The sequence below is a fragment of the Ostrinia nubilalis genome, chromosome W (assembly GCF_963855985.1).
Source record: "Ostrinia nubilalis chromosome W, ilOstNubi1.1, whole genome shotgun sequence".
In the NCBI taxonomy this organism is placed as follows: domain Eukaryota; kingdom Metazoa; phylum Arthropoda; class Insecta; order Lepidoptera; family Crambidae; genus Ostrinia; species Ostrinia nubilalis.
Window position 1 is genome coordinate 4,573,987 of NC_087118.1, and position 12,137 is coordinate 4,586,123.

The window sequence follows — 12,137 nt, forward strand, 5'->3', positions numbered from 1 at the left end:
TAGATTACGCCCTTAAAGTTTAATCACTACATGCCCGGACACACTGTAATAACGTTGCTTCGTGCCGAATTTCAAGATTCTGAGTTCACGGGAAGTACCTTGTAGGTTTTGATTCCCTAGCGTGTGACGGAAATTCCCCTAAGGTGTCGGTATAAACTGCTGTATCATTTGATCGCGTTAACTTAGAAGTTTGATTTTTTCACTGCTTAAAGGGACAATAGACCTAGGTATTTGGTATAAATTTCAATTTCATACCTTTATTCGTTCGTGAGAAATAAGGTAGTAAGTTTCATTTTATTAAAATACTAGCGGCCGCCCGCGACTTCGTACGCGTGGATCCCGTTTTACCCCCTTCATCTATCTTACGCGGTTTAGATTTTTTCATACAAATGTTTTTTCCCGCTAACTCCCGTTTCCGTTGGAATTTCGCAATATCCTGTTGTAACTAAGCTTTAAGTTTACTAAGGGACCTGCATGCCAAATTTCAAGCGTCTAACTTAAGCGGTTTAGATTTTTCATACAAAAGGATTTTCCCGGTAATTCCTGTTTCTGTGAGAATTTCGGGAATTCCTTTCTTAGTGCACCTCTACGGTACCTAAGCTACGTCCCTTATAAATTTCAAGTGCCTACGTTTAGCCGTTTAGGCAGTGCGTGGGTATGTCAGTGAGTCAGTCATACAAAAGGAATTTTCCGCTAATTCCAGTTCCCGTGGGAATTTTGCAATATCCTGTTGTAACTAAGCTTTAAGTTTACTAAGGTACCTGCATACCAAATTTTAAGCGTCTAACTTACGCGGTTTAGATTTTTTCATACAAATGTTTTTTCCCGCTAACTCCCGTTCCCGTGAGAATTTTGCAATATCCTGTTGTAACTAAGCTTTAAATTTACTAAGGTACCTGCATGCCAAATTTCAAGCGTCTAACTTAAGCGGTTTAGATTTTTCATACAAAAGGATTTTCCCGCTAATGCCCGTTCCCGTGGGAATTCCTAAGTATCCTATAACCTGCCCAGGAGTGTGAAGAATAAATGTACCAAGTTTCGTTAAAATCCGTCGAGCCGTTTTTGTTTCTATAAGGAACATACAGACAGACAGACAAAAATTTTACTGATTGCATTTTTGGCATCAGTATCGATCACTAATCACCCCCTGATAGTTATTTTGAAAATATATTTCATGTACAGAATTGACCTCTCTACAGATTTATTATAAGTATAGATTTTTATTATATTATATAACTAAAAAAATATGATTTTCGCAATTTTTCCTATATTTGCATTATATGACAATGCTTCATGCCAAATTTCAAGATTCTGAGTTTACGGGAAGTATCCTGTAGGTTTTGATTCCTTTGCGAGTGTCGAAAATTTGTTGAAAATATCGACATAATCGGCTGTATCTTTTGATTGGCTTGGCTTAGAAGTTTGATATTTTCACAGCTTAAAGGGACAATAGACCTGAGTATTTCATGTGAATTTTAGCTTGATACGTCTACGCGTTCTTGAGATAAAGGGTCTTGACAGACAGACAGACGGACAACAAAGTGATCCTATAAGGGTTCCGTTTTTTCCTTTTGAGGTACGGAACCCTAAAAATACCTATCGATAGGTTACGTTATTCTGATAAATAAATGCTGCACAAGTTTTTCTCTAAAACCAATAGTTTGGCTGGAAAAAAATATTTTCCATTTTCGTTGTATGGAATGAAACATAAAGTGGTCGATTTCGACTAAGCCTTAACAGAGTTTGCTTTGAAACTACTTGAGCCTTATTCTATGGCTTGTTGACTATAATCCTGCACTAACAGCGCGCGCCCAAAGTTGCCCGTTCAGAAGTTATGAGGTTCCAAAAAATGAAAATTAAAGTAAGTAAAAGTATCTTTTTTGGGTATAAATCTTTAAAGATTCAACTAAAACATGAAAATTATATACTTTAGTAATGTAATTAACCTTTCTCTTGTCGTCTTATCTAAAGAAAAGTCAATTTTACTTACTTTACTTTTCATTTTTCGGAACCTCATAACTTCTGAACGGGCAACTTTGTGCGCGCGCTGTTAGTCTAGGATTATAGTCAACAAGCCATAGAATAAGGCTCAAGTAGTTTCAAAGCAAAATCTGTCAAGGCTTAGTCGAAATCGAACACTTTATGTTTCATTCCATACAACGAAAATGGAAAATATTTTTTTCCAGCCAAACTATTGGTTTTAGAGAAAAACGTTCATAATATTTATTCATCAGAATAACATACCCTATCGACAGGTAGTTTTTTTAAACAGAAATTGTGAAAAAAAAAATCGCTGATTTAATTCCTTTTAAGTTTATTAAAATGTGTTTTTAGCAGTAATTTAAGGTTAATTTACATTATTAACGTATAAAATCTTTATATTTTTGTTAAATCTTTAAAGATATTCCAAAAAAAAGTCACTTTTACTTACTTTTTTTTAATTTTTCAGAACCTCATAACTTGTGAACGGGCAACTTTGGTTGCGCGCTGATAGCGTAGGATTACAGTCAACAAGCCATAGAACAAGGCTCAAGTAGTTTCAAAGCAAGATCTGTCAAGGCTTAGTCGAAATCGACCACTTTATGTTTCATTCCATACAACGAAAATGGAAAATATTTTTTTCCAGTCAAACTATTGGTTTTAGAGAAAAACTTGTGCAGCATTTATTCATCAGAACAACGTAACCTATCGATAGGTATTTTTTTCAAATAGAAATTGTGAAAAAAATCGCTATGTCCATAAATCGCAATTTCGCTCCATAGTGCGCCGGGCCCAGCTCCAGCTCGGCGCCGCCTTTAGATACAGTTAAGTATGCCGGCCGCTTACATCTTTTTCGAGATCAATGGTCCCTTATAACAGACGACCGAACGGTCCTCTCTTGAATTGATGGGTACAAAATCCCCATATCGAGCCCGGTATATCAAAATCATATTCCATCGATTTCCATCCAATCCGGCGATGAAAAAATTCAATATAGTGAAGCAATAGGAGATTTGTTACGTATTGGTGCTATATCCTTATGCGAACCGTGTGAAGGGCAATTTATATCGAGTATATTTCTTACCCCTAAACCTAATGGCAAATCAAGATTTATTTTAAATCTTAAAAAACTGAATTTTTTCATAAACACCGATCATTTTAAACTGGAAGACCTTCGAACAGCCATTAAACTTGTATCCCAAGATTGTTGGATGGCTACGTTGGACCTAAAGGACGCATATCTCTTGGTGAAAATCCATGAAGACTCCAGAAAATACCTCCGATTTATATATGACCAAAAATTATACCAATTTAATGTTCTACCTTTTGGCCTTAATACAGCCCCGTTTGTCTTTACAAAAATAACTAAACCTATAGTAAAATTACTCCGAACCGCTGCACAGTGATTCGAGTAGAACAAGCTAGCTGGACAATATTATTTTTTTACTTTAATGGGTTTAATACACGCATTACTTACTTTTTTGTGCAATTTAAGATTAATTAGGCTTGTTATTATAATTATTATAGGTAGGTTTGAAAAAAAATATTTTTTTGGTAATAAAATATTTATTTCCTAAAATCAAGAGAAACAGACTAAAAAGTAAAGAAGAAACTAACTTTACAGTATAATAATAATTGGTCTTATGATGTATTAGGTGTTAAAGTATGAAATTCCCGTTTTTTATGGAGAATTTAATGAAAATCAATTTTTCTTGGAATGGAAAAATTCGATTTATATGGAACAAAGAATCTCAGTTTTTTTTAATTTAGTGGGTAGACTGGGACAACATTAATGACTTGCCAAGTTGCTGTGGCCAGCAGACATTTGCGCTGCAGCTTCAGCAGCCAATATCAGTTCTCAAGTACTTCTTGAGGAAATGAGGTCTAAAAGTCTTCTTCTTTTCGTCTTTTTGCTGGACTCGTCGAACTCCTTGAGTGGTCGTCCAGGTGTAGAATCTTTTGACGTGGAAGACTGAGCTTTATGAACAGAAACATGTAACACTATGGCTCCGGGAATCCACTCAGTTTTGTTTTTCATGAAGCGTTCCCTGTTTTGCCGTATTTCGTCCATTGAAATGAAATTGAAATGCGACTGATGCTATTCTTCAACTCTCTCAGCGAATTTTCGTGATCCCAATACATCACATTTTGAGAATATAAATTAAAAATCATGCTATTCTGGTCACTTTTTCAATGTTTTAATCATTAATCAAAAAACTTGATTTTTTATTAATCTGAAAAAATAAAATTGTTGTGCAAAAGTGTGCAAACTGAAACTGGTATATTTGAATACTAGAGGGTTACAGCTACAATATATATAAATTCCAGACTGGGGTCAAGTGGGGGCATACAACTTCTAGTCTTCCAAACATAAAATTTTGAGAAAAATATAAAGGTCAACATTTCGCCATACTTTTTAAAACTATGTGCATTATTATGCACCTTATTGTACAGAAAATAAAAAGTACTTACCCTTATCTTCAAAATCCATCACACAAATATTTGGTCACCATAGTAAAAAATAATGTCAGGTGTTGTCGAAAGTCGAGCAAAATTAGAAATTAAAAATTACACTATCCTCATATCCTCACTTACCATGTTAATTACTCACGACTAGGTAATTAACAAAGTAAAAAATTGTGGAATCCTTAATGTCTGGGATGTTGTTTATCGTTTTTTATAAACGATAATCAGAAATTCAACAATGACTTTTGTCCAGCTAGCTTGTTCTACACGAATCACAGTGCGCTGGTCTAACATCGGCCCTCTATTTAGACGACTGGCTTCTCTATGGGCGCACCTACTCAGATTGTATCCTAAACCTTAACCTCACCAAAAAACTACTCACCTCATTGGGATTTATCATAAACGAAGAAAAAAGAATTTTTGTTCCCTCGACAACATGTAAATTCCTAGGAATGGTCATTAACTCTCACGATCTAACCATTAGCTTACCACAAGAAAAAAGGACACGCATCAGCTCTGAATTACAGAAATTTCAGAAGTTACGTCGTTGTTCAGTCCGGAAATTAGCCCAAATAACTGGCTTACTTGTGTCTGCTTGTCCTGGAATAGAATACGGGCTCCTTCATACGAAGGAGCTAGAGCAATGCAAATTTCTGAATCTGAAAAACGACGAGGACTATGAAAAAATCATAAATATCCCTGATTCACTGATGACGGACATAAACTGGTGGCTTTCCCACATCTCACATTCAGTGCGCCGCATAAGAAACGACGACTATTGCACCGAAATATTCTCTGACGCCTCAACGACGGGGTCGGGAGCAGCCTGTCTACAAAGCACAGCTAATGGAATGTGGTCAAAACATGAGCGCGAAAAGCACATCAACTACCTCGAACTGTTGTCTGCTTTTATCGCCCTTAAAACCTTCGCAAAAGACCTGTTTGACTGCCAAATTCTCTTGCGCATAGATAACACGACCGCGGTCGCTTATATAAATCGAATGGGCGGTGTTCAGTATCCACACCTAACACAAATTACAAGAGAAATTTGGGATTGGTGCGAGGAAAGAAAGTTGTATATTTACGCGTCTTACATAAAATCAAGCAATAACGTGGTGGCAGATGCAGAATCACGGAAAAATCACCCAGTTATCGAATGGGAGTTAGCAGACTGGGCCTTCGACTACCTATGTCTCCGCTTTAACAAACCTCAAATAGATTTATTTGCCAGCCGCATCAATAAAAAATGCGAAGTTTACATCTCATGGCAAAGAGATCCCGACGCAATGTCCATCGACGCGTTTACTGTATCTTGGGCTAATACGCACTTTTATGCTTTTCCCCCTTTCTCAGTGATTCTGAAAGTCTTGAGAAAAATAATTTCCGAAAAGTCTATGGGTATCGTAGTTGTCCCCTTGTGGCCTACCCAGCCTTGGTACCCGGTCTTTCAAGCTCTTACAGTATCTAGGGTTGTGACATTTCCACCTCATAAACGTGCTTTAATCTCGCATTCCAGCTCCAGTCGAATACACGAGACGATTACCCTGGTGGCTGCCATCTTATCCGGGAAGCATTATCAAGAAGAAGCTTACCATCATCTTCTTTGAATATTATGATGGCATCTTTATCGGCTAACTCCGTCAAACAATATGACTCTTGTCTAAGAAAATGGTGGAACTACTGTAAAAATACGGACACCGAAGTTTTCATTACGTCCGTCCCCACAGTAATTCATTTTTTGACGGAACTATTTAATAAAGGTGCCCAATCCGGTACCCTAAACTCTTGTCGATCGGCCTTAGCAATTTTATTAGGCCCTAATATATCTAAAGACGACAGAATACAGAGATTCTTTAAAGGTGTATTTCGCCTTCGACCATGTCTACCAAAGTATAACTACACGTGGGATACAAATGGTGTCTTAGATTGTATAACTAAATGGTATCCTAATGAAGATTTACCGTTGGAAAAATTGACTAGAAAAACTATTACATTACTGGCACTCGTAACCGCTCATAGACTGCAAACTTTATCAAAAATAAACAAAGAGCATCAAGGTCTTATCAACCCACATTAGTATACAAATCCCGGACTTAATCAAAACATCCAAAGCGGGTTCTAACCAACCAACACTTTACCTACCATTTTTTCATCAAAAGCCTGCAATATGCCCTGCTAAAACTCTGCTCTGCTATACTAAAAAACTGGCACCTTTAAGGAAATCTGATCTATTGTTCGTAGGTATTAAAAAGCCTCATAAATCAGTCGGTACTCAGACTCTCAGCCGATGGGTTAAAACGGCACTGAGTGAGTGTGGGATCGACACGTCTGTCTTCTCGGCGCACAGTACAAGGCACGCCAGCACGTCGCGCGCGCACTCACTCGGCGTAAATGTTGATGCCATCCGGAACACAGCTGGCTGGAGCGGCAATTTGACGGTATTCGCTAGGTTCTACAATAGAACTATTATAAACAATGATTGTACATTATTAGCTCAGTCAATTATTGGTAATGAACAAATCTAAATCAAATACAGAAAATGTTATGTTTCGTTTAATTACATAATATCTATCATGTTTTATGTTACATATATAACTGTTAAAATTATTATGATAATAATTGTATTCATGTTATGACAAGAAAAATCTTTCTTTTCTATTTACTTAAATAATCATGTATTAATGTTAATTATATACTGGAATAAACAGTTTTTTTTTTTCAATTAAATTCAATTGACGATATTTCTACAATACACTTACTCTCAAAGTCTACATGTACCTAACTACTAATCTCGAGGACGAGGCGCGAAGTATAATTGATGATTAAACGAACTTACCTGTAAGTGAAGTTCTATCATAATTATACGAAGCGCCTCGTCCGAAGAGATTAGTAACCTCCCGCCCGCCCTATAAACCCGTTACTAATCACCTTAGAAATACGTCAATGACTTGAAAGTTATTACTCTAAACTAAATGAGACGCAGGCCGACGGGCGGCCACCGCGGAGAAAAAATACTACCCACTTTTAAAAAATAAAAATCAGAAAAAGGAATATTCTCAACTAGTGCAGGAGTGGTGTGACTTATGCGATACTACATGTACCTAACTACTAATCTCTTCGGACGAGGCGCTTCGTATAATTATGATAGAACTTCACTTACAGGTAAGTTCGTTTAATCATCAATTATTTACTTAAACAAGGTTATTTTAAGGGGCACCCAAATATTTGGGAAGCATTCTGCTTATGATAGGTAACCAGTTAAAAGCCCCGTCTCTGTGCCGTTTTTACATATTATTAGGTTAATTAACATTACGTTTTAATCGAAAAAAAAATGAATAAACTTTATAAAACTATTTGTTTAGTTTAATCAGACGTTTTATTTTATTTTATTTTATTAAAGAAAACAAACAGTTGTACAATAAGAATTACAATTAAAACCTTATGTAAACATTTAAGTAATTATACAACCAACACCGTTATCCACAAGAGGACTGTGGGTCTAGAATGCGCGCCGCGAAACGATGCAACCGCGCGATTTTATCGATTTAACGTGATAAGTCCATACATTTACCATCCAAAATAATTGATAAGATTCTGTCACGGAGCGCACTATAAACCCACTGTATCTACTAATAAAAGTGAAAAGGCACAGATAGAAACAACAAAGATATTAAAGCATAAGACGTGCCAAACGTGCGATTCTATACAGTTAATAAAAACAAAAGAAACATTAATTTTGAAGAGGAAAACATAAAAACTGTTTTTCACTAAGTACCTACTTAAATTTACAATTCGTTCAATATAAGGTTTATAGCCTTTCTAAATTGAGGCAGTAACATATTGAATAAATCTACATCGGAGAAGCTGTTGTCGTATAGTTCCATTATGCGACGCAAAGGTGCACGTTTACCTGCATTTGTTTTGCACATATTATGAAAAAACAAACGATGGACGTATGTGTTTCGTATTGTTAGTGACCGACTTGGTACGCGAAAGTGTATACAATTAACAAATTGAGAACAGTCAAAGAAGTTATGACAAATTTTGTATAGAAAAATACAATCAAGTAGTGATCGCCTATTGCTTAGTGTAGTTAAAGAATATTTATACAAGAGGTTATCATAAGAGGACCTAGAATGGTGACATCTGTAGTTTACAGAGCGTAGATATTTGAATCGATTCTAACAAATCACGGTACTTTTGATAAAAAGGATTCCAAACCTGTGTGGCATATTCGACTTGAGGTCTAATAAGTGATTTATAAAGCAGTAGATAGGTGCCAGATTTTTTGAATGGCCTACAAGTTTATTTTTCCACTCAGGCCAGGAAAATGACATCGTAGGCAATGCTTGATACCATGTACGCGCGACCCCTACCAAACGCGGCAGAGCATAATGAATAATTTGGTCATTACCCCAATTATATAACTTCGCACATTCCTCCACTTTATTAAGCCACATATGTATGGTCTGCCCTTTAACCATAGGGTCAAATTGGGTGCGTGACAGTTTATATAAGTTTATATGATATAAATTCATTTCAATAACGTTCATATTGTATAAAAAACGTATGTTATAATAACACTTGATATAATTTTTTAACATATAATGTTTACTTCATATAATGAATCATTTCTAATAATGTCATTTCAGATACCAATCAAAACGCATAAAGACATTTAATATAAACCTTACTTAATCTAAGACTCATTTGATGTAATTTTGTTTAATCTAAATAATATTTCATATAATCATTACATAAAATAAATATTATTTGTTATAACGACTATTTGGTATACTCTTTAATTGATATAATTTCTGATAGATATAACTTTTAGTATGTTCTTCTTTAACTTGACTTATAAATGACGTTAGTGACAAAAACGAATCGCCGTAAAACCGACTCCACGTAGTCTTGTCTGCCCTACCCCTAGAGTGTAATTTAGAAGCGCGTAGGCACGGAGGGGCGAGGCGGCCCGCGGGCTGAGGAGCAGGTGGCTGGAAGCGAGGCGCCGCGGCTGAGGCTGGCCGGCGAAGCCGGCCAGCAAGCCGAAGACGTGATGTCGAGCGAAAGCCATCTGCGACGATTAGCACGCGAGGGACCGCCAGAGCCCCGCAGTGCCGGAGCCGTGACAGAAGTCTCAAGTTTTTAGTCAAATTTGCATGCCTGCTTGCTTGCTTGCTTGCCTGCTTGCATGCTGTATGCCTGCTTGCTTGCATGCTTGCCTGCTTGCTTGCTTGCTGGCCTGCTTGCTTGCTTGCTTGCTTGCCTGTTTGCTTGCCTGCTTGCTTGCTAGCTTGCTTGCCTGCTTGCTAGCTTGCTTGCTAGCTTGCTTGCCTGCTTCTTGCCTGCATGCTCGTTTGCTAGCTTGCTTGCTGCATGCAATGCTTATTATAAGAATTGAACTTCATATAAAATTATTATTTTTATATGATTTAAGTTTTATAGGAAAAGAATTTTATCTCATTTGATTGTTAGACATTTTATTTTTATATTGACGGCAGAAAGCGATTTTGTCGTATCTCAAAAAGTCCGATTTTACACCAGAGCAAAAAAACGATTTCAAAAATTCATAAATCTTAAATTAAGAAAGTTAGAAAGCTGAAATTTTACATGTTTTTTCTACTAATTAACTAATTAATTTTCTATTAATAACTTTCTACATTTGAAATGTTTTATATACAACTAGCTTTCCGCCCGCGGCTTCGCCCGCGTGGAATTTTGTCTGTCTCAGAAAAACAATATCGCGCGCGTATTTACTCATCGTTTAGACCTGGACTACGACAAACATTTTAAAACCAAAATCAGCTCAATCGGCCCAGTCGTTCTCGAGTTATAATCAGACTAACGAACATCAATTCATTTTTATTTAAATAGATAGATAGATGATAGCTAGCGGCCGCCCGCGACTTCGTACGCGTGGATCCCGTTTTACCCCCTTCATCTATCTTCAGCGGTTAACTCCCGTTCCCGTAGGAATTTTGCAATATCCTGTTGTAACTAAGCTTTAAGTTTACTAAGGTACCTGCATGCCAAATTTCAAGCGTCTATCTTACGCAGTTTAGATTTTTTCATACATATGTTTTTTCCCGCTAACTCCCGTTCCCGTGAGAATTTTACGATATCCTGTTGTACCTAAGCTTTAAATTTACTAAGGTACCTGCATGCCAAATTTCAAGCGTCTATCTTACGCAGTTTAGATTTTTTCATACATATGTTTTTTCCCGGTAACTCCCGTTCCCGTGGGAATTTTACGATATCCTGTTGTACCTAAGCTTTAAGTTTACTAAGGTACCTGCACACCAAATTTCAAGCATCTAACTTAAGCGGTTTAGATTTTTCATACAAAAGGATTTTTCCGCTAATTCCCGTTCCCGTGGGAATTTCGGGAATTCCTTTCTTAGTGCACCTCTACGGTACCTAAACTACGTCCCTTCCAAATTTCAAGTGCCTACGTTTAGCCGTTTAGGCTGTGCGTTGATCTGTCAGTCAGTCAGTCAGTTTCTCCTTTTATATATTTAGACTAGCTTTCCGCCCGCGGCTTCGCCCGCGTGGAATTTTGTCTGTCTCAGAAAAACAATATCGCGGGCGTATTTACTCATCGTTTAGACCTGGACTACGACAAACATTTTAAAACCAAAATCAGCTCAATCGGCCCAGTCGTTCTCGAGTTATAATCAGACTAACGAACATCAATTCATTTTTATTTAAATAGATAGATAGATGATAGCTAGCGGCCGCCCGCGACTTCGTACGCGTGGATCCCGTTTTACCCCCTTCATCTATCTTCAGCGGTTAACTCCCGTTCCCGTAGGAATTTTGCAATATCCTGTTGTAACTAAGCTTTAAGTTTACTAAGGTACCTGCATGCCAAATTTCAAGCGTCTATCTTACGCAGTTTAGATTTTTTCATACATATGTTTTTTCCCGCTAACTCCCGTTCCCGTGGGAATTTTACGATATCCTGTTGTACCTAAGCTTTAAATTTACTAAGGTACCTGCATGCCAAATTTCAAGCGTCTATCTTACGCAGTTTAGATTTTTTCATACATATGTTTTTTCCCGGTAACTCCCGTTCCCGTGGGAATTTTACGATATCCTGTTGTACCTAAGCTTTAAGTTTACTAAGGTACCTGCACACCAAATTTCAAGCATCTAACTTAAGCGGTTTAGATTGTTCATACAAAAGGATTTTTCCGCTAATTCCCGTTCCCGTGGGAATTTCGGGAATTCCTTTCTTAGTGCACCTCTACGGTACCTAAACTACGTCCCTTCCAAATTTCAAGTGCCTACGTTTAGCCGTTTAGGCTGTGCGTTGATCTGTCAGTCAGTCAGTCAGTTTCTCCTTTTATATATTTAGATATAAGAAGATAGATTAGATGATAGCTAGCGGCCGCCCGCGACTTCGTACGCGTGGATCCCGTTTTACCCCCTTTATCTATCTTAGGCGGTTTAGATTTTTTTCATACAAATGTTTTTTCCCGCTAACTCCCGTTCCCGTGGGAATTTTACGATATCCTGTTGTACCTAAGCTTTAAGTTTACTAACGTACCTGCACACCAAATTTCAAGCATCTAACTTAAGCGGTTTAGATTTTTCATACACAAGGATTTTTCCGCTAATTCCCGTTCCCGTGGTAATTTCGGGAATTCCTTTCTTAGTGCACCTCTACGGTACCTAAACTACGTCCC